Genomic DNA, 25,235 nt, shown 5'->3' with positions numbered 1-25,235 from the left:
GAGAATTCGTATCGACATTAGCTATATCGTCGTGAAAGCATACTTACTAACGCTAGAGAAATTTGGGCAGCATTTCCTTTTTTTATACTACTTTCCGCCATATTCCATATCAACTCCCAACATTCATAACAATCATCACAATATCGCTAACAACAATCATCATTCATTTACATAACTCGCATTTCACAATTCTACTTCAATTCTCCATATTCATGACTAAAAGTCCATCGTCGTATCCTTCCATATCCACTACTTATTTCATGTTATATAGGTCATTTACAACACATTCATAATATCAACATATCCATTTCCATGATTCAATTCAACTACAACTTACTAGTAATACTATTCACACATTTGATGACCCATTTGCTATACACTTCTACAATCCATGTGTTTCAACTTATAAATACTTCAAACAACATGTAAACATCATGAAACTTACCTTAGATAATAGAGGAATAAGCTTGGAATGGTGATTACCCTTAGCACCAAAACCCTATTTTATCTCTCTTGGGATTCCTTGACTTGGATGACTTTTAATGGGCTTCCTTCACTTGATTCACCTTAATTCTTGTTGTTGATCCTTGATTTCTCTTGTTTTCTCATGGATGAAATGTTTGGAACTCTCTAGAAGTTTCTTGAAGTGTGGAGGTGAAGTGGGAAATGAAATGGAAATGAAAAATGGTCCCTTATATAAAATACACTTCAGCCCCGATTGAAATATACGGACCAACATACGGTCCGTATAAAATCTCGGCCGTATGTTGGACCGCAGAGACGGGTCCGATGAATCATGACACGCCGGGCCGGATCTGTTGGACATACGGTCGTAGATCTTATACGCTTGATATGTCCGGCCGTATGTTTGCCCGAGTTTTCGAGAGTTGTTCGCCGACTCGTTTGATCTCCGATCCTTATGGAACCTTCTTAACACTTGTTCCTTACTTCAATACCATTCTAAGGGACGTTATAACTCTTGCTCAAAGGGTCATTAAGACATCATTAACTTAAATACTCGTAATTCTCATCCGATTAACATGTGACTCGCTTCTCTTGACAACTTTCTTTCCTTAACCCGAATGTCTTTGGAAATCTTAATTAGGATCATCAAATACCATCTCTTGCTTATCCCAACCTCGTATACGTCATGTCCTTCGTGAGTCTATTCACAGTACGCTAACGGGGAATTTTCTAAGGTGTAACATTTAACGTTACACAACACAAACATATTGTAATATTATTTATTCTCATGTCTTTTTGTTGGCCAATTTTTTTGATGGTTATTAATAATTAAATTTGGAAACTAAAATATATTAATTTCTATAATATGACAGAGTTTTAGCTTTTCATGAAGCATTAAAACATTAAACCACACCAAAACATTAAACCAACAACATCTAACACGAAATTGTCATGTTATATTTTGTAATACAATTATAATTCTTACAATTCAACTAATATTCCTATGTCAACCTACACAGATAAATTACATTAGAAAAAAGGTCAAATTAACAAACTATAACAGTACTGATCGAAGTAGAATACTGCTAAAGAAACTTTCCTTTCTCCCCGAGAATGAAGGATTTTTATTCAACTTCTGAATAGAAATTTTCATAAATCATGTTTTGCAGTGACAACAAATATCTATCTAATGTGCTCACTATTCATCAGTTTGAGCTTACAATTTTGCCCTTCAAATTCCATGATCGCTTAATATTCTAAAATTATCTCTATTATCATTCTAAATGTTTTATATTAATTACCATGGAAAACACGTGCAACACGTGTCCAAGTACTAGTTCTGATGATAAGCGGGAAGGGAGAATTTCCATCTCATTTTGATGAACAACAAGCGTTTACATTGGGTCGTGACTGTGGATATGTTCTTCCACCTCTTTTAGAAAATTTAAAACTAAAAAAAGAACAATCTATGTGGGATTCAAGAGCATTTAGTCTTTTCATAGTTGTCTCCGTGTAACCTATAGGTCCCGGATTCGAGCCGTGAAAGCAGCTTGCATTTCTTGGCGGCAGATGAGTATGATCCAGGCAAGGCCCCTATATATGCTCTGGCTTACCATAGGGCCCACCAGTCATACTCCAGACCCTAACCCTAAAATCTCCTCCGCCAGCCGTTTTTCCGTGTGCTGCTGATGAGAAGCACTCAAGGTACCTTGAATTATTTACTTCACTACAGACACGAACAATTTGTCTCTGCTTTACTACTGCTTTGGGAAGTACTTCATCTTGTGATTTTAATTGTTAACTAATTTACTAAGTTATTGAGTTCCCAACTAGATTTATATACTCCACTGCATTTACATAAGAATATCATTCTCATTTTATTGAATGGTAGTGTTTTCAAACACCGTTATGAAATTATATGAGTACACAAATCCTATACTTGAAATTTTGGTATCTAAGATTTTGTGCCAACTTAAGTTTCAAACTGTAATTAGCCTTAAGACTACAAGTTCCTTAGTGTTGGCACATGAAGATTGAAAGATAAAATGTTTTCATAAAATTTAGACAGTTACATAAATCAATGCATATTTATTTAAAAAGATGGGCGTGAATCAATTCAGAGCTCACATTTTGAAGTCTTCTGTGGTAAATTTCTCACTCGTGATGGCTCCCTTGCTTGCAAAGGTAGTCTTGTGTTGTCCAATGTAAAGCATCTATCCAAATACAAGCCAATATAAATTTTGTTTTCGAATTGTGGCAGCATTCTAAACCTTTTCTCTTCAATGTTGTAGAGCAGGGGATGTGTACCATTAATAATAATGTCACCATTATTGTTACCTTCTAGTGGTTGTACATACCCCTTTATGTTGAAGCAACTCCCCACACCTGATAAATTGATAGCGTGTTCCTTGACCCATTCTTGGTTCTTATAATGATCCTTGACAAAGTATAGATCCATCCTTGCCAGTTTTTCTGAGTAATAAGATAAACATAATTTCCCATTCAAATCAGCTAAACGACCGCCCTTCTCAAATGTCGACAACACTTTTATAATAGGGAGCTTTCAGGCAGTGAATGGAACTCAAGAATTCTTCATTTGCAATATTCATTGAAATAATACGCTTTTCCATTGAAATATCGCCCCTTTCCATTCCATCTCCTATTTTAACCAACCAATAGATTATATAATTTAACCATGTTGAATCAACCTTGGAACAAAACCATTCTGGGTGAGCCAGGGGTTGCCAAGAACTAGGAATTGGATCCACCGTCTCTCAGTGTGAGCGTCTCAAATCCGAACTCTCTATCACTACTACCATAGTTAAAGTTGTAATTTGGACCAATCTTGGTACCATATAGATGGACAATTTTGTATGTATTGTTGGAAGGTATATACCCAACGTCAAAACTAATTGATGGATAACATGAAGTTTTTGATAGGTATATAATTTCTCTAGTTGTTGGATTGCATACCTGGTGATCGAAAATGATGAGGTTGGATGAGACCAAGAAGGAGTATTGACGGCCAATAATCTGGAAACTGAGTTCTTTCTTAATCTTGTAGTCATCAGCATAATCTATAGTCGAAATAGTGAAAATTCGACTAGTAGGTCTGAGCCCACTGGCTGAAAAATTATGGTCAGATCCTTGAACTACAAGTGCTCGGGGACAAGTCATTGATTTCAAGTTGTAGATTCTTCTGAAATGTGGACTAGAGATGGTTTCCCGCCACAGCTTTGAAACAGTTTTAAGTTGGTGGACATGTTTGAGTGAAAGCAGCAACAACAACAGCAACATACCCACTGGAATCCCACAATGTAGGGTCTGGGGAGGGTAAAGTGTACGCAGACCTTACCCCTACCTTGGAAGGTAGGGAGGCTATTTCCGAAAGACTCTCAGCTGAAGAAAAAACAAGACGGAAGAGTCAGATAAGGACAAGCATATCAGAGCAATGCGAAAATGAGAAATAACAAGAGCGAAGAAGTCATGATAAAACAACTTGGAAAGAAAAGACCTAACAAATATAAGCAGAAATCAAAGGGCAATAAACGATAGAGCAAAACTACGACTACTAGTGCGAAAGAATAAGTGAGACTACCTACTAGCCTTATCAGCCTTCTATCCTAATCTGAGTCCTCCACAACCTTCTATTTAAGGTCATGTCCTCGGTAAGCTGAAACTGCGTCGTGTCCTGTCTAATCACATCTCCCCAATACTTCTTTGGCCTACCTCTACCTCTCCTGAAACCGTCCATAGCTAACCTCTCACATATCCGTCAATACTTCACAAGGCAGAGCCATGATGTTGGAGCTCAGTTACATACTAGTGGCCATTCTTCTAATGCTCTATGATCTAGAAGGGAGAGAGAGAGAGAGATTAAGTTGATGGTCATATAGCTACTTTTTAACAAAGAACATGGGAATGAGTTCTTTTTCATTTTTATAATAAAAATGAGTCATCCTTAGATGCTTTTTTAATTAGCAGCCAGAGAAAGAGGCACATGGGACACTAGCAGTGAATAATTATAAGTTTTAAGAATGATATTTTATCAAGCATTATTGGTTTTGGTATGGTGTTTATTAGAAAAATATACATCAAATTTCTCTTCAAAAAGGCCAGATAATTCTGATAAGGGGAAAAGGAGAATTTCCATCTTATTTTGATGAACAGCTAGCGTTACGATGCCTGCTGGTTGACGTTCCAACTTAGAGAAAACTTGATTAAAGAAAATAAATTTTGGAATTTATTGTTTGAATTTATTAAAGCACCATAAGTTCTGCATCCTTTATTTTTAATTCAGCTATCATCTATTCAGCAAACAAATTGTGTAGCCATATTAGAAAAGAATAATTATTTGTTTTTTGATACTTTCTTTTTTTCTTTTTTCGCAGTATGCTTTAGTCTCAACACAAATCTCTCCATTTATGTGAATGAACTTCTTTTTATAGGCCAAACAATTGTCTTTCCAGGTGTGAACTTTGAGCTTGATTTCTTCCAACCAGGTAACTCTCTCAACTACTATAACAACATAGCCAGCGTAATCTCACAAGTGGGGTCTGGGGAGAATAGAGTTTATGCAGACCTTACTCCTACCTTGAAAGGTAGAGAAACTGTAAAACAAACTAAGCATCCACCAAAACAGAGGGACCAGATACCTTATCTGTTCCCTTAAGTTAAAATAGAAAGTAAACAAGACACGATGTTTACGTGGAAAACTCCTTGCTCAAGGGATTAAAAATCACGACCTACCCTGGTAGGATTTCCAACTTCACTAGCTGACCAATGTCTTTTAGATTACAAGCCTTTTGCAACCAACGGATTAGCCTACTAATCCCTTCCCTTACAATACCTCTATTACAAGCACTTACTTGACTAACTCTAGCCAAGAACCAACCTGATTCAACTATCTCTAGATGAACTTTAACTCACCATAACTAACTATAGTTAGTCGTCAACACAAAAAGCTTAAAAAACCAAACACCTACAAAAGCCCTTCTTAAAAGAGGTGTAGGTTTTACAATATTTAGACCAAAAGATAAAGGATAAAACAGCCTAGGATTTAAGACATCTTTAGTATTGGGATCTAGTCCTTGGAGTTATTTAGTCTTGATCTTGAGAGCTCTGAGAAAACAGTAGCGGCTACTCTTTTCAACAATGAGAATAATATGTTTTGAGTTGCTAGGGCAAACAAATGTCAACATGTTGTTTATATAGGGGGCCGAGTAGGGAGCATGTGACCTAGACAGAGACATTGCAATGATCCGTCTGTTCTGCTATAGCTGCGCAAGTCGGAACGTTACTGCGGCCTTTTACGCGCCGTACAACGGTCGTCTGTGGGATCCGATCAAGGACCTGGTCCCTGATGCATATGTCGGTCATCAAAACTCATAACTCATCAAATTGTTTCCGAAAGACCCTCGGCTCAACAACAACATAGTCAGTGTAATCTCTCAACTAATCTATATCTGTACAAATATATAAAGCCGGGACATAGGCTCGCTTATGTGGCAGCCTAAAAAAACAGCATTTATATTTATCTTTTTTCTTAGAATTTTGGACTTTTTTTTTATTTAAGTGCCCTAAATAATAAATAAAATTAAAACTCCAAAAGTTACAACTATTAAAATTCTCTTTCCGTTTGTACTTAAATCTTCGATTATAACCGCTTAAAGATCCCAGCGATTCTTTTCCTCGACTCTTCCTTCTTTCTTTCCAATCTTTTTTTGTTCTATTATTCTGTTGCTTCACTTTTCTTCAGTTTCTTGGATTTCTCTATATTCTTTCCCCATTGCTATCTCCACTTTACTTTTCGTGCTCCAATTACTTGCAATTTGATTTTTTTTTTTTTTTAATTTTGTTTGTGTTTGCATTACAACAGTGAAGAGGAACTATGCCACCAATGGTACCCTAATAAATTGTGAGGTAAAAAAGGCTGCTTACTTTGATGTCAATAACCTGTTTGACAAAATGCCGTACAAAGAGACCACGGCTTGAGCAAAGAGTGTTATTTTCTCAACAGATGCAAGTCAGTACTTCTTTTAAGGTAATCTTTATCGCATATAGGTTACTCTATATTTCACAAGAAAAAGTTCTGATGTACTCATTTATTATGTCTATAAAAGAAAGAAGTTTTGGTTTTCACATTGTTTTGAGTGATTTATATTAAGATAAAATGAGTTAAAAAGAAAACAAAAATGAGTATAGGGTCTGCATTTGGTATTTGCAACATGTATTGGTTTTAAAATTATATTGAAAGTACACTTACTAATGTGCAATATAACATGATTTTTCAGTTTACCTTGTGTTTTTACTTGACAGTAACATTAAAGTACCCAAAATTGTGTGATAAAGCTGCTGCCGTTATTTTTGGGGTGTGCATATTGAAAGTTAACGTTATTTTCAACTTATTTTATTCAAAGATTTTCTAATCAATACACCACTAACAATTTTTTCCTTTAAGATCCATGACTTTTACAAGTGAATTTTTTCTGATCTTCTCTTATTTTACGGAATCAGTTCAGAATTGAATTGGTAGCCAATTGTGATCCAGTTATCCTCATTGCCTACGGCTTCAGGAAAGGGTGTTATTTACTCAACAGATGCAAGTCGGTAATTCTTTGAAGTAAATCTTTACCGCATATACATTCTTTTGATAGTTGCAACATGTAACATCTTTAACCTCTCAGTTCAACAACTAATATTTTTGTTCACTTTATATTTCGAAATAGTTCAACCAACACCCTTATCTAATTGTGTAGGTGTGGACAAAAAATCGACAAGTACCTTGAATAATTGGGGAGGATGACTTTCTACTTTTGTCGTCTTCTTTTTTGTTAAACCCTTTAACAGATAGAAAAAGGAAAATGAATATGTTGTGATCGGTAACTTGTATAATCACCTTCTTCTTTCCTAAAATCCTTAAACAGGTAAAAAAGAAAATTGAATATGTTGTGACTGTAATTCACGTGTATAATCTACATTTACAGCTTCACATTCAGTCAAGGACAACATATTTTTTTTTTTTGGATGAAGATGGTCTTGCACAAGAACAAAAAGGGTATGAAAACATTGGCTGGTGAGTTTTCTCCATTCGTCGTCTTCTTCTTAATTTTTTCCCTTCCAAAGGAATAAAATTACTCTTGCATTCACAAACAAATTCACGTATACACGTTTATTTCTTCCACTTTTGTCATTGAGTTAGTTGTGGCTGCTCAATGAAGTGTAATTAATGAAGTAAAAGTGTCCAATGACACCAGAAGTTATATGCCTAAACCGTAAGCGTCCAGGCTGATCCTAGAACTATTTTCTCACTTGAAAATGAGATGAGAGAACAAATTGAAACCCTTTTTTGGATTCTTGTCTTTGTTTGTGAACCAAAATTAGGATGACATACTATGAAATATAAATTCTTTGCTTGCTATAGTTATTTTTGGAACTCTACAGAATTAAGAATAACTTCCCTTGTAAGAAAATTAAAATGCTCTAAATGAAATTGAAGTATTTAAGACTACATAATAAACATCATGTCAGAGTAAAAGATAGTAGCATTTTTTGTTTTATAGAAATGATAATGTCGTGTTTGGTATTCAGGCTTCCACACAAGTAAGATATCTATTAATCCAACAGATGATGTCAGCAGCAGAGAAGCGGAATCAGTATGATAACTTTTGACAACACCACACCTCATTTGCATGAGATCTTGATTAGGACAAGCAAACAATAAGCAAATTGCTTGGTTGTTTGAAGAACTTAATTCTAGGTGTTGACACCTAATTTTGGCTCGACGTGCTTAAAATTAACGTTTTGGGGGCCCTGATTCGTTAAAGTGCGCGAAATACATTTTTTTATACATTTTTACATTTTTCGATGATTTATTGATAATTGTCCTCATTTTAGGAGTTTTATCCATTTATTGTCATTTTTCAAGAATTATTATTTTTGCACATGTACAATTTAATACTACCATTTTTTGTGCAATTAATAATTGTTTCTTAATTTTATAGCAGTACATTTTTATATATTATACATTAATATTTATATTTTATACTTACATTATTATTTAACTATATTTTAGTACGATCGTCGGTGCGAGAAAATCGGAGCAATTAATTTTTAAACACGTATAAGATTTAGCACATGGTTTTAAGCCATGGTTTTGTGAAGTTCCCATAGTTTTGTGAAGCCATAGTTTTAGCACGTAAGTTTGGATAAAAAGTGGTTTACCTTTGCCTATATAAAGGAGGACTTCCCCTCTCATTTTTCTCACCACTTCACACTACCTCACATATATTTTTCTTCTCTCTACACTCTCCATATTTTCTTTTCATAGGAAGACTAGCAAGACTAGCATCTTCCTCCTCTCTCTTTTTTTTTTTTTTTTTTTTTTTCTCTTCTTTTTTCATACATTGTCTTTACGCTTTTATATACCTTGTCTTTACATTCATTATATGCATAGCCTTTGTATTTTTATATACATCACATACATTGTCTTTATATTTATTCATACATTGTCTTTATATTTATTCATGCATTTGTCTTTATATTTGTTCATGCATTTTGTTTATATTCATTCATACATTGTCTCTACATTTTCTTCATACATTTTCTCTACTTTTTCTTTATATTTGCATACATTTTTTTACTCCCCTCTAAATATTTTTCATACACTTGCAACCATTTTCTTTTACCTTTTTATCAATATCATCACATTACATGCTCATTTTTATTTTATTATTTTTTACACATTTTGTTCTTTATATTTTTTTCTACATTGTCTATACATTATTTTTACATTTACATATATTTTCATTTTTTTTTATTCTTATATTTTTACATATATCATAGACATATACATTCTTACACCGTGTATACTGCACCAATTCTAGGGTCAAAACAAGTTTTATCTCCCTTTTGTCAAGTTTAATAAACATTATGTCAAATCATTTTTTTAAAGGCTTTATGTCAAATCACTTTTCAAAGGCTTTATGTCAAATCACTTTTCAAAGACTTTATGTCATATCACTTTTCAAAGGCTTTATGTCAAATCACCTTTTAAAAACTTTATGTCACATCCCTTATTTTTTGACTTTTTCAAACTTCTTTAACTAACATATTTTTCTTTCATATTACAATTTATTACAAATACTACACTCTTGGCCGATGAAGAAATTTCCGTCGATTTCCAAGGCCTCCCATGTACAAAAGACGGGTTTTAATGTTAAGTTTATTTATTATTTTCTTTAATTCATTCGATAGTTATTTATCCTCTTACTAACACTTTTACTAAGTGTTTATACAGGTACCCGGAGACACATTCCGAAGACGACACTCGAAAGGAACCCGAAGACTTTATCGAATCCTTATACACTTTTATACTTACCGAAGATGACACTTGGAAGGTACATTCTCTTTATATTCTTTTTTAATATACATTCTTTATAAATACTTGATACTTGATATAAATACATTTTTATACACTGTATATACTTAGTATATTATCACCTAGTGTAACTTTTCATGAAGTCACAACATTTTGAAAACAGGTAAAAATAATGATAAATAGATAGATAATCCCCCTCTAGTGTTCAGTTAAACTACGTTTAAGGACTGTCTTCGGGCAGGCTCCGTGGAATGCTTAATACCTTCCCCACGGGGTAAATAAAACCCTTATCTAGAATCTCATATGTTTCGTGGACTTAAAATGGAGTGGACACACAAATACAGACAGGTTTCCTGTTTTTCCTTAAAAATAAGGTGGCGACTCTAACCCTTTTATACCAGTTAGAAGAACCGGGAAGTTGCAAACTATATTGGACCCGTTCAAAATAGGGCGTAACAGAATGGCGACTCTGCTGGGGATTATACCTAGGTTTTGACCTTAACAGACATAGTTTAAGTGAGCACTTGAGGGATATGTGATTATTTATCTGTTTTTATTATTATTGCTTCTTGTATATATCGTGAACTGCTACAATATTATCTTTGAAAGGACACGAGCCAAAGCCAAACTTGTGTTCCTTATTTGATTGAAGACACTACCTGTTACTGTTTTCGTTATACTATCATCGCACTTTCAATTGAGTCTTTGGCCGTACACATACACACATTGTGCACGCGAGTTGTGCTTTTTGCGCTCCTCCGAACCTTCTTCAAACTCCTTAGTTTCAGAGATTGGTGGGCTAGTCTTACTACTTGCCATCTCACAGTTTTCCGAATATTCTTTATCAGCTTAGGTAAATCTACTCTTAGAATTCTTAGGCCGTTGTATGTATAATTTTGATCCTTTGCTCTAGCCAGATTAATTTCATTCTTTATTTGCTACATGCTTTTTACATATTACATATTCTTTATTTTATTTTATTTTTAATTTTTTTTTTTACACATACTGTATATTTATTAGACATTCTTTAGTTGTACATATATATTAGACATACCTTCTTCCTCCTCGTCTGCTTTGTCGGACAATTTTTGTTGACTTGTGTTGAGCTTGGAGCCTTTTCAAACTCTCACACCCATTTTTTGGTCTTTACGACCACCCTCACAGCCACATTATTTTTCATACCCATTTCCGATCTTCGCTACCATCGTTTGGACTTTACCATCTTTTTCAAGAAATGTCAATACAGCCTTGCACATTCTTCCCATCTCTGGAACACACTTTTTCCATATGAAAAGTCTTGTACATAGCCTCAGTTCTTTTCAATACAACCACCAATTCATAGAAATCATACAAATCACATACAACACCGTATCTGCCCGAACTACGTCTGACCTGATTCTTGTCCTGACAAGATACGTAGGCAACCCTACACAAGGGTTCGGTCTCCCCACTGTTTCCAAATAATTCATCGGAATAAAAAACTGGGACAATTATTTTGGAGCAGTTCAAAGACGCTCTCCAAAAACACTTCTAAGAACGTCAATCAACCCCTTGAAATCCAAAACCCAACAGCGGCAATACCAGCCTTACCCCAACTATCACCTAGTTTTGGTCCCAAATTCTGGGATATAAGCTTTTCTTCTTCCAAGCATCGCAAGCCATGGAACTTTGGCGTGTCGGCCTTTATTTTTCAACCCCAAAGGTCCAACACAAGTAAATTCTTCCCCCCTCAATTATACAATAATCGTGCCGACTGACAAGGAGTAATGTTAAAGCTCCGCAAACAGTTTGATACCCAATCATTGCAATCTTACCGATGAGCGCAGAGTATTTTTAGAAACTCTGTAAAGGTCAGAATCCCCTCTTACCACCTTGCCAGCATACGCGGATTGTTTTTAAAGCTTCGCCGACGTTGACATTCCCTCATAGCCAATCATGCCAATAAATGCAGAGTAGTATCAAAAGCTCTGCCAACGCCCAACCTTTTCCTCCATCACAATCTTGTCAACGTACTGGAGTAATGTCAAGGCTCCATCTACAGTTGACCTCCTTCTTCTCGGCTGCCTGTTAGAGTATTTTCAATGCTCTGGCTGCGATCGGCTCATTTTTTCTAACCGCCTACCATAGTACTGTCCAAGCTCTGAGCCTATGATTGGTCCCTTCCTGGATAATTTTCAAAGGCCCGTGCCTACGATGGACACACCCTTCTGCCGTCTGTCGGAGTACTTGCAAAACTCCACCAATCGACACCTCTTCTTATATCTTATCTGCAAGAACTACGCACACCTGATTCTCTTCTTTGATGAGATACGTAGGCAGCCCTTTTGGGTTCGGTATTCATTATTCAAAAAAAAAATCAGAAAAAAAAGTCCAAAAATTATTTGAAAATAAAAAAAAAAAAAAAATTTGTTCTTACCTCCCTGAACGAACTACGCGCACCTGATTCTCATCAAAGATGAGATACGTAGGCAAATCTTGGGTTCGGTACCCTTATTCAAAAAAAAAATAAAAAAAAAAAAAAAAAAATTAGATTCATATCTTTGACTTGGTTGGTACCAAACACGGTTAGGAATGTACATAGGAAAGAAACAAGTAACAATCAATATGATGGAGAGGATCGACTTCGTGGTAAACCATAGATTCTTTTGGTACCTCTCATTCACACTTTAAGTGACACTTGAAAAATTCTCTTGCATGCTTGTAAGACAAGAACAAAACCAACCTCATTGTTTCATGTGCATTGTGTGGTGAGCTTTAGATAGCGTTCAATTACATTGCATTGTGATCTAGAACTTGGCCTGAATGTCTCATCGAGGCGCAATTATGAGTAACACTCGGTATAGGAAAGGATCGTAGGCCTTCTTTGACCCGTTTGTGCCTTTCTAGCCTACCAAATGACATTATCCCTAGCATTCCCCCTTTGAGCCTAAAGCCTTTTCTTTGACAACTACATCATAAGCCTATACCATTTCTGAGTGCTTACATGCACTATCCCTCTCTTGGCCCAACCTCCCTGAGCTAGCGTACTAGAAATGTGCGATCGCGGATAAAGATCCAAGCTGAAGTTTCCAATAACAAAAAGATACAAAAGTCCCATAAAAACAAAGACGAACAACGACCTCCAAAGCAAGAAGGAGCCAAAAAAAATCATCAGTCATCATTCAGGATCTCGGGTATACAACCTGTTATTCCTCTTTATTTTTCACACTCCGGCATACAACCCGGAATTAACATCAGGACTTTGGGCATACAACCCAGGTTCATTCTCTTAATCCCCAAAGAGTCTCGGCATACAAACCGAACTCCCCCAAAAAAAAAAACGGGGCTCCAACTTGCAAAAGAAGTCGCACAAGTACAAAAGAAAGGGACAACAAAACGAAGCAGATCAGCATTAGAGCACACAAATACCAAGCACAAACTAGTGCAATGCTCAGGGAAGGATTAGTCACTCCTTACCCAAATGATATCCTACCCTTTTCCCAAGCCTACATTACAACCCGATAACAAGCCTTACATGATCCTATGCCAAGGGTTCTCACATTAGTGAATACTTACATGACGACCAAGCTTATGGTATCACAATCGCATGCATTGAACCTCTTTCTGAGTATGAGTGTATTTCTCTAGACGTTCCAAAGTTCAAAAATACTGAATATGTGTGTGAAAAAGAGACTTTCTTTCTAGTGATTGCACTTGAAACATGAGTATAGGTATAGTTCAAATCCTTTACTTGAGACAAGACGAACAAATCTTGTCGATACTTAGGTATGTCTGAAGTACCACTTGAAGCTGTAGGAATTATCCCGAAGTCAATCTCGGTTATCGGGAAGAAATTGATAGAATTCTTATGCACGAAACTAATTGTTGGTACCAACTGAAGTCAAGACACGATTCTCTTCATTTCTTCATTTTCCAATATTCTTTACAACAAAAACAACAAAAAATGCATCAAAAAAAAAATTATAGGCGCCCACCTTCTAATGCGGGTATTTTCATTTCAAGTACATTTTTACAGGCGCCCACCTTCTAATGCGGGTATTTCATTTCAAGTACATTTTTACAGGCGCCCACCTTCTAATGCGGGTATTTCATTTCAAGTACATTTTACAGGCGCCCACCTTCTAATGCGGGTATTTCATTTCAAGTACATTTTTACAGCGCCCACCTTCTAATGCGGTTATTTCATTTCAAGTACATTTTACCGGCGCTCACCTTCTAATGCTGGTATTTCATTTCAAGTACATTTCACAGGCGCCTACCTTCTAATGCTTCAAGTACATTTCACAGGCGCCCACCTTCTAATGCAGGTATTTCATTTCAAGTATATTTTTACAGGCACCCACCTTCTAATGCGGGTATTTCATTTCAAGTACATTTTTACAGGCGCCCACCTTCTAATGCGGGTATTTCATTTCAAGTACATTTTTACAGGCGCCCACCTTCTAATGCGGGTATTTTAAATTTCAGTTCAGGCACCCACCTCATAATGCGGGTATTTTAAATTTCAGTTCAGGCACCCACCTTCTAATGCGGGTATTTTAAATTTCAGTTCAGGCACCCACCTCATAATGCGGGTATTTTAAATTTCGGTGTGCACCCACCTCCTAATGCGGGTATTTTAATTTTCAGTCAGGCGCCCATCTTATAATGCGGGTATTTTAAATTTCAGTTCAGGCGCCCACCTTCTAATGCGGGTATTTTAAATTTTAGTTCAGGCGCCCACCTTCTAATGCGGGTATTTTAATTTTCAGTCAGGCGCCCACCTTCTAATGCGGGTATTTTAAATTTCAGTTCAGGCGCCCACCTTCTAATGCGGGTATTTTAAATTTCAGTTCAGGCGCCCACCTTCTAATGCGGGGTCAGCCCGCCCACCGAGTATTTTAAATTTCAGTTCAGGCGCCCACCTTCTAATGCGGGTATTTTAATTTTCGGTCAGGCACCCACCTTCTAATGCGGGTATTTTAATTTCAGTTCAGGCGCCCACCTTTTAATGCGGGTATTTTAATTTCAGTTCAGGCGCCCACCTTCTAATGCGGGTATTTTAAATTTCAGTTCAGGCGCCCACCTTTTAATGCGGGTATTTTTCAGTCAGGCGCCCACATTCTAATGCGGGTATTTTAAATTTCAGTTCAGGCGTCCAACTTCTAATGCGGGTATTCCATTTTAAAGTTCTAGCACATAAAGCAGAGTATGCATCAGGATCTCGGCACACAATACGAGACTTTATTTCATTTCAAGGCTCTGGCACACAAACCGGAGTATGCATCAAGGTCCTCACACACAATCCAGGACCCCTCTACATTCAAAGCTTTGGCACACAACCCGATGTTTTCATCAGGGTCCCGACATACAACTTTGTAGTCCATTTCAATCCATGGCTCTGAGTTCGGTCGCCCCTCTAGTAATGAATCATTTTCCTCCCCAACAAGTTTTCCCGAACTACAATCGGTCTGACTCCCATCTCAGGGATATGTAGGTAGCTCGAATTTGAGCACGACCGTCCTTCGTCCTACACTTGCTAGGACTATTCTAACAACACTGGGGAAAAATTTTGATCGGACGATCAAAATTTTCCACAACATCCATTAGTTACCACCTTTCTAACTACATTGACCTGATTCTCGTGATTGGCGAGATATGTAGGAAGCTCTATGTAGAGTTCGGTCACATCGGGGCGAGAATCATTCTTACCCCAACATATACAATCTTACACCCTCCCGCCGTCTCGTAGCTCGACATCGGGGCAATTTTGGAAGCGATATATTTTCGGCCCTGAACAATCCTTCCCTTTTATCATTTTTCTTTTTATCACAACCCTGCCGACGGATAAAGAGCATTGTCAAAATTCTATCAACGTCTGGCTTCTTTCTCCGTACATATCCATTTAGCAGTTCTTTGCCTAGCCAAAATAGGCTACACGTCAACGTCTTCGTCCAAAAACTCTTTCATCGTCTCCGGTCGAAGAGGGACAAGCTGTTGACACCTAATTTTGGCTCGACGTGCTTAAAATTAACGTTTTGGGGGGCCCTGATTCGTTAAAGAGCGCGAAATACATTTTTTACACATTTTTACATTTTTCGATGATTTATTGATAATTGTCCTCATTTTAGGAGTTTTATCCATTTATTGTCATTTTTCAAGAATCATTATTTTTGCACATGTACAAAATGAATACTACCATTTTTTGTGCAATTAATAATTGTTTCTTAATTTTATAGCAAAGACATTTTTATATATTATACATTAATATTTATATTTTATACTTACATTATTATTTAACTATATTTTAGTACGGGTCTCCTTAAGTAGAAAATCGGAGCAATTAATTTTTTAAACACAGATAAACTTTAGCACATGGTTTTAAGAAGCCATGGTTTTTGAAGCCCATGGTTTTGTGAAGCCCATAGTTTTGCAGACATTGGTTTGGATAAAAAGTGATTTACCTTTGCCTATATAAAGGAGGACTTCCCCTCTCATTTTTCTCACCACTTCACACTACCTCACATATATTTTTCTTCTCTCTACACTCTCCATATTTTTTCTTTTCATAGGAAGACTAGCAAGACTAGCATCTTCCTCCTCTTTTTTTTTTTTTTTTTATTTTTTTCTCTTCTTTTTTCATACATTGTCTTTACGCTTTTATATACCTTATCTTTACATTCATTATATGCATAGCCTTTATATTTTTATATACATCACATACATTGTCTTTATATTTATTTATGCATTGTCTTTATATTTGTTTATGCATTTTGTTTATATTCATTCATACATTGTCTCTATATTTTCTTCATACATTTTCTCTACTTTTTCTTTATATTTGCATACATTTTTTTACTCCCCTCTAAATATTTTTCATTCACTTGCAACCATTTTCTTTTACCTTTTTATCAATATCATCACATTACATGCTCATTTTTATTTTATTATTTTTTACACATTTTGTTCTTTATATTTTTTTCTACATTGTCTATACATTATTTTTACATTTACAAATATTTTCATTTTTTTTTTTATATTTTTACATACATCATATACATATACATATACATATACATTCTTACACCGTGTATACTGTACCAATTCTAGGGTCAAAACAAGTTTTATCTCCCTTTTGTCAAGTTTAATAAACTTTATGCCAAATCATGTCAAATCACTTTTAAAGGCTTTATGTCAAATCACTTTTCAAAGACTTTATGTCATATCACTTTTCAAAGGCTTTATGTCAAATCACCTTTTAAAAACTTTATGTCACATCCCTTATTTTTTGACTTTTTCAAACTTCTTTAACTAACATATTTTTCTTTCATATTACAATTTATTACAAATACTACACTCTTGGCCGATGAAGAAATTTCCATCGATTTCCAAGGCCTCCCATGTACAAAAGACGGGTTTTAATGTTAAGTTTATTTATTATTTCTTTAATTCATTCGATAGTTATTTATCCTCTTACTAACACTTTTACTAAGTGCTTATACAAATCGAATCCATACTTTTATCCGAGACACATTCCGAAGACGACACTCGAAAGGAACCCGAAGACTTTATCGAATCCTTATACACTTTTATACTTACCCGGGTACATTCTCTTTATATTCTTTTTTAATATACATTCTTTATAAATACTTGATACTTGATATAAATACATTTTTATACATTGTATATACTTAGTATATTATCACCTAGTGTAACTTTTCATGAAGTCACAACATTTTGAAACAGGTAAAAATAATGATAAACAGATAGATAATCCCCCTCTAGTGTTCAGTTAAACTACGTTTAAGGACTGTCTTCGGGCACGCTCTGTGGAATGCTTAATACCTTCCCCACGGGATAAATAAAACCCTTATCTAGAATCTCATATGTTTCGTGGACTTAAAATAGAGTGGACACACAAATACGTACAGGGTTTCCTGTTTTTCCTTAAAAATAAGGTGGCGACTCTAACCCTTTTATACCAGTTAGAAGAACCGGAAAGTTGCAAACTATATTGGACCCGTTTAAAATAGGGCATAACACTAAGCGAGGTATTTTGTTACCACATGCCCTGGTTCTTAGTATTCTTGATATGATTTTCATTAATCAAGAATGCAACATCCATCAGTCAAGTTGTCATCTCCATTAATATCTTATCCTTTGTATGTCTTTTCCAGGTACATGATGTCTAATAAATGGTCTAATCCTTTGTTTCCCATGGACTATATTGTGGTCACGAGCATTTGGGAGTTGCTGTCATATCTTAATCAAAGTAAAGTATGAATTGTTATGCATTTCTGCTTATATTTTTTTTTTTGAACTGGTAATATTGTTCTGTTTAGGGGTGTACATGAACCGGGTTGATTCGAATTTTTCAAACACCAAATCAAACCAAACCAAATGTATCGGATTTTTAAATTTATAAACCAAACCAAACCAATCAAATTCGGGTTTTCCAATTTCAATTTTTCTCGGGTTATTCAGTTTTTTAGGATTTTTTGATTTTTTTTTTCCGAAAAAGTTTTCATACAAAATATATGACTTTTACTTCAAATATTTATTTGGTCATAGTAAGACACAACTATATAACTAAAGTGTTTCTTAAGAAAATAACAAAAAATGTGAGATGAGTGATGACATCGTATTAAAATCTTCAACAAAAAAGATAATAAAATCCGTTAAAATAAGTATTGCTAATTAATAAGCCATAAAGAAAATGACTTTAATCTAAATACTAAGTTATGCTAAAATAAGTACTGCTAATAAGTATTAATTACATGATAAAGAAAAAAATTAAACTATGTATTTTTACACTTTAAACCAATTATGCAAAAGTAAAGAATAGATATCTAACATTACTATCATTCCATGTGTTAGAATTAAATTTCTTTTGTTAGCATTAGTGTTGAGTTGGTTTTGATTTGGACTTTATTTGAGTTACTAACATCCATGACATATAAAACTTATTGGCATTCAAAATTTTAAGTTCAAGCTTAAAATAATATGATAAAAGAAAAAAACTATGAAAAATTTACGAAATATTTACATATTAAATTATAAATAAATATTTTTATGTATAAAATATTTTAAAAATCGAATACATGTAATGTCGGGTCGGTTTGGTTCGGTTTAACTTTTTTTTATCTAAAACCAAACCAAACCAATTACGGTCGGGTTTTTTTTCAACACCAAATCAAGTCAAACCAAATCACTAGTCGGGTTTTTTTCTCGGTTTGATTCGATTTATCGGTTTGGTGCGATTTATCGGTTTGCTTTTTACACCCCTAGTTCTACTTATAAAAAATAAGTTACAAATCCAAGTTATTTATTCGAAGTCATACTTTAGAAAGAGATGTTTTCACACAAGTTTAGTCCTTGCTTGAAAAATTTTGAATCTTTTGTTCTGGATTTTAAAGGATTCTCCTCTGTTACCTTTTATGAGTTTAAAATAGATTTTTACTTTTTCCTTGTGCAAGGGGAAATTAATGTATAGGAGCACAGGGTAACTTTTTCCAATTTAAAAAAAAAGAAAAAGAAGAAGGTATAGGAACACAGGGAAATTCTTTCCTGCAAAATGTGCTCAACAAAAGGATGGTTAGTTCTCTGTATTATTATGATCTATCAACATCATTTTGGGTCTGGAAAGGTGGTTATGCAAGAAGAAAAGGACTTCTTCAGTTTGAGGATGACGTAATATGACTTCTCCCAATTAAAGCACAAGTTTGTAAATAAAAAATAAACTCGAAACAACTGTCGTTGGTCATCCCACACTACTAAAAAACTGGCAAAATTCGACGGACAAAAAATCGACGGACTGCGTCACTTTGAAAAACCGATGGAAAACCGACTCCGTGCGTCGGTTTTGTGTATTTCTAATGTTTTTTTTTTTTTAATTAAAAAACCGACGGACAACGCCGGTTTTTTCCGCAAAAATTTGAAATTATAAATCCAAGAAAAACAAAACCGACGTCCCACGTCGGTTTTATTAAAAAAAAATTAATAATAATTAATATAAACCGACGGACGACGTCGGTTTTATTTTTAAAAATATTTTAAATAATATGCCATTCAATTTTTTTTGTTTTTTAAAATAATAAACAATTTTTTTTTAGGAAACCGACGGACAGGGTCGGTTTCCTCTTCTTTTTTTTTTTAATTTTTGGGTCAAATCTGGTCAAACGTGCGGGAAAAACCGACGGACAGGGTCGGTTTTATCCGTCGATTTTTCTTTAAATTCATAGCAGACGGGTTTCATACTCATTTTTGCTCCCTCTTCCAAATTAAAACCCCCATTCCCCAAAACCCGACCCCCCGCCCCCCCCCCCCCCGCCCCCGCCGCCCCACAATTTTCCGCCGCCTGGCCGCCGCTGCTCGGGCAGCCCGTTCCCACCTACCGCAAACCCATTTTGAAGTTAATAAATTGAGGTTAGTTTCTCTTAAATTAGGGCATTTAAAATTCTTTAATTTTAGTTTTATTTGTAGATTTTAGGCCTAATGCTAGTCTATTTAGCTTTGTTAAACATCATTTGCAATGTTATTAATGTTGAATTTGTGAAAAAAAATGTAAACTTTATTTGACTAATTTAGTTGTCATTTTTTTTTTGCTTGAGATTGTGCTATATTTCATGTTCTTTGTCAATGTATTTGTGTTAGCTTAGTTATCATTCTTTGTAATATTATTGATGTTGAATATGTGCAAACATGTATACTTTAATTATTTGACTAGTCTTTTTTTTTTTTTTGGATTGTGCTTTTTGTTAGAATTCCATAAGTTATAGAATTGTTATTGATCATTCTAAAGTTAAAATTGGTTGGAATTGTACTTTTCAAAGTTAGAATTGTTAAGTTATAGTATTTCTATAACATCAATACTAAAATGTAGATTTTATTTCTCTAGATTTACTTTTCAATTTTTAGAATTGGTTGGAATTGTGCTTTTTAAAGTTAGAATTATTAAGTTATGTTAGAATTATTAAGTTATAATATTTCTATAACCTCAAAACTAATATGTAGACTTTATTTGACTAGATTTACTTTTTAATTTTTAGAATTAAAGTTAGAATCCATAAGTTATTAAGTTAGAATTGTTATTGAGAATTCAAAGTTAGAATTGGTTGAGATTGTGTTTTTCAAAGTTAGAATTGTTAAGTTATAGTATTTCTATAACCTCAATACTAAAATGTAGATTTTATTTCTCTAGATTTACTTTTCAATTTTCAGGAATTGATTGGAATTGTGTTTTTTAAAGTTAGAATTATTAAGTTATGTTAGAATTATTAAGTTATAATATTTCTATAACCTCAAAACTAATATGTAGACTTTATTTGACTAGATTTACTTTTTAATTTTTAGAATTAAAGTTAGAATCCATAAGTTATTAAGTTAGAATTGTTATTGAGAATTCAAAGTTAGAATTGGTTGAGATTGTGCTTTTCAAAGTTAGAATTGTTAAGTTATAGTATTTTTATAACCTCAATACTAAAATGTAGATTTTATTTCTCTAGATTTACTTTTTAATTTTTAGAATTGGTTGGAATTGTGCTTTTCAAAGTTAGAATTATTAAGTTATGTTAGAATTATTAAGTTATAATATTTCTATAACCTCAAAACTAAAATGTAGACTTTATTTGACTAGATTTACTTTTTAATTTTTAGAATTAAAGTTAGAATCCATAAGTTATTAAAGTTAGAATTGTTATTGAGAATTCAAAGTTAGAATTGGTTGGGATTGTGTTTTTCAAAGTTAGAATTGTTAAGTTATAGTATTTCTATAACCTCAATACTAAAATGTAGATTTTATTTCTCTAAATTTACTTTTCAATTTTTAGAATTGATTGGAATTGTGCTTTTCAAAGTTAGAATTATTAAGTTATGTTAGAATTATTAAGTTATAATATTTTTATAACCTCAAAACTAAAATGTAGACTTTATTTGACTAGATTTACTTTTCAATTTTTAGAATTAAAGTTAGAATCCATAAGTTATTAAAGTTAGAATTGTTATTGAGAATTCAAAGTTAGATTTGGTTGGAATTGTGTTTTTCAAAGTTAGAATTGTCAAGTTATAGTATTTCTATAACCTCAATACTAAAATGTAGATTTTATTTCTCTAGATTTACTTTTCAATTTTTAGAATTGGTTGGAATTGTGCTTTTCAAAGTTAGAATTATTAAGTTATGTTAGAATTATTAAGTTAAAACTAGTTAATGGTACTTTTGGTTGGACATTTAAATATTTCAGAACTTTGAAGGTCTATTTAGATCGTATTTGATGTGTTTAGATAGTGTTTGATGTGTTTTACTATTACTTAGGGTGATTTTATGTGTTGTAGCTCTTTTAGAATTGATTTGAAGCATTTTAATGCTAGTTTTGAGCTGCTTTTGGTACTGATTTCAGTGTGTGGTCGCAAAAATGTGAATTGAATGTCGGAAATTTTCGTAAAAAACCGACGCACTCCGTCGGTTTTCCGGAAATTAATTTTGAAATTTTCCGGTAAAATCGACTCACTCCGTCGGTTTTCGGAAAATAATTCTCAAATTTTATAAAAAAAACCGACGTACTGTGTCGATTTTGTATTTAAAATAAAAAAAAATTAATAAAAAACCGACGTCGTGCGTCGGTTTTTCCATAAAATATTTTTTTATATATATAACATAATAAATCAGAAATTAAAAAAACCGACTCTGTCCCTCGGTTTTTTTAATTTTTTTTAATTATTGTATAAAATCCGACGGACCACGTAACGACGCAATCCGTCGGAAAACCGACGTGGTCCGTCGGTTTTCAAAAAGCGAGGCTATGTAAACCGACGGACCGTAAAGGGTCGGTTTCCCGTCGATTTCATTGAAAAAACCGACGCAGTCCGTCGGTTTTCGTCGTCGGTTTTTCCCGTTTTTTTAGTAGTGCCACCCTTGAAGACATTTTGGAATTTCATTAATCATCTTAATCACATGCACCTCTTTTTAGTCATTGTCGTAGTACAAATCGACTTTCACTCTTTATTTTTTTCCTTCTTGAAGTTGTGTATCAGTGTCTAGGTGAAGATTAACAACAATGCTTGAGTTCGAATTCCTTACAGTGTCCTCCATTTACTTGTGCAACCTTCTCAGAAGTATGGCTTCCATATTCTGATCATCTTCGACAATTCTTATCAAAAGAGAAAGCCGTGTCCTTCTCAGAGGGTGGTTAGAGGCTGAAATGAGCTTTTCTAAGTTGGACATAAAATTGAGTCTCTTCATTACTAGCTAAATCTCTACCGACACAATTTTGAGGGAAGAAAGCCTCTTCAAGAATTGTCTGTTCTTCGAAATTTTCGTGAAAATATCTTTTTTGTTTGTCTAGGAATGAAGAGAGTAGGAGATGAGCAAGCGGATGAAGAGAGATATGAAGACTCCTAAGAAAAACAATTGTTTTATTTTCTTTTCAATTATATCTAAGTTTCAATAACATTGAATTTGAAGTACACTCCAAATATCTGAACTATTTAATAAGGGTGTAAAGATTCTGAAATACATTAGTATTTGCAAAATTGACATCTAAGGGTTTGTCTAATATAGAGTACAAATATGTTACTTTACTGATATTTATAATGATAACTACATATTTTCATTGAAAGTATGCAAAAGATGAAATTGATGAATGCATAATACTTTTGCAATTATTCGTTAGAGCTTCTTGAGACATATTACAATGCCAAATCCTCTAATTTATGTTCGAAAATATTGTTCTAAATAATTTTATTTTTTCCAAGAATTTTCCTTTATTTTAATTTTCCTTATTCAGATATATATTAGAGAAGCACCATTCATAAGCTTAATTACCTAGCTAGTATAACATAAAGTTAGGCCTAGATAAGGTGATGTGGCACCTCTCTATGGCCTCCATTAGCATTTATCTTTTTTCTCAAATTTTTGATATTTTTCTTTATTTTTCCTACTTATAATATATTAGAAACCTAAAAATATTTGGTAGTTGCATTATCTTAAAGACTCATAACTTTTTCATTTTAGAAAACCCAAAAGTCATTATCATTAATTCAGTGATTTAGTGATACGTTATTATGCAGTAACACTACATTAATGTAGAAATATATATGGGCTCTAATGTCTCCTCCTCTTGCCCTCCCTTTCTTCCCGCAGCAGTCTTTCACTTCCAAATTGTTCATCCGGTGATAGGACTTCCGGTGGATCAAGTAGATAATATTATGGCCTACGGGCATGCCCTTTTTTGGGTAGTTTCAAAATGTATCAATTCTGCTAAATTTTGGTGCTACTGCAAATTTTAGATTGTTATGTCCTTTTTTTGTTCCTTTAACCAGTTTTTTTTTTTTTCAACACAACATGTAAAGATTTTAACAAACTTTATACATGCATGCAACTCAAAGAGAGACTATGTCACAAAGCAGTAGGCTTTTGAAGGTGCTTAAAATTCCAGGAATGAAGGTAAAAAGTCTGATGACCTATGTTCTTAGTTTGATTATCCAGTCATTGACATTATTATTTTTGAAGTTGTATAGATAAACATGGGGATAAGGCATTGTTACCCCCCCGAACTTTGGTCAAAGTTGCTACGACACACCTTACCTTTTCAGGGGTCCTATCACCCCCCTGAACTTTTTTAAAACAGAATAGTTACCACCCTGAAACTGGATATCTACTCTCTTATGGAAGAGTGACATACACTCTCCTTGCCACATGTAAATTTTATTTTTTTCTAATTTTTTTAATTTTTCGCTTACGTGGCAATTTTTTACAAAATTTGAAAAACTGAATTTTCATTAAAAAAAATGAAAAATGAATATTTCAAAAAATCTGAAAATTTGATTTTTATTTTTTTATTTTTTTAAAACAACTAATCTGAAAACATGAATTAAAAATGGATTTTTTTAAAATGTCTTAAAAAATCTAGATTTTCATGATTTCATTTTTTTAGGACACTTTTATTTTTCAAATAAAATCAGGATTATTTTTAAAAAAAATTTGGGAAAAGTGTTTTTTTTTTTTGTCAAAACGTGAAAAAATTCAAATAACACCCAACCTGTTTTATTTATAATTTATTTGGGTTTATTTAAACGGGTTGGGTGAAATAAAGTGACGGGTCGGATCCGGTGATTAATTTAATCTGTGTGTAATTATAGGGGGAAATGGGTTGAGCCATTGTGATTGTGACACGTGGCGTAACCGTGTAACTTAAGGGTATATTTGGCCCATAGTATAACGGTAAGGGTACAATTGGCCCAATAGTATAATGAAGGGTATAAATAAACTATTTTCGAAAGTTCAGGGTTATATTTGGCCCATAGTATAATGGTAAGGGCACAATTAACCCAATAGTATAACGAAGGGTGTAAATAAACTATTTTCGAAAGTTCAGGGGTAATTTTGGCCCTTTTCCGAATTGTTAATTATATTCTT

The 25,235-nt window shown here is 33.9% G+C and overlaps 1 long non-coding RNA gene and 1 pseudogene across 1 annotated transcript; one reads left to right on the top strand and one right to left on the bottom strand.

Annotated features, from left to right (window-relative positions):
• Positions 1-2,233: 2,233 nt before the first annotated feature.
• Positions 2,234-4,819, bottom strand: LOC132040778 (uncharacterized; annotated as a pseudogene).
• Positions 4,820-17,866: 13,047 nt separating this feature from the next.
• On the top strand, positions 17,867-23,361 carry LOC132040243 (uncharacterized). The gene is made up of 2 exons (XR_009410641.1): positions 17,867-18,100; positions 22,842-23,361. It is a non-coding gene; the product is annotated as an uncharacterized LOC132040243 (long non-coding RNA).
• Positions 23,362-25,235: the final 1,874 nt, after the last annotated feature.

Source organism: Lycium ferocissimum, chromosome 12 (assembly GCF_029784015.1).
Source record: "Lycium ferocissimum isolate CSIRO_LF1 chromosome 12, AGI_CSIRO_Lferr_CH_V1, whole genome shotgun sequence".
NCBI lineage: Eukaryota > Viridiplantae > Streptophyta > Magnoliopsida > Solanales > Solanaceae > Lycium > Lycium ferocissimum.
Note: the sequence above shows the minus strand (reverse complement) of the source record. Positions and strands in the feature narration are given on the sequence as shown.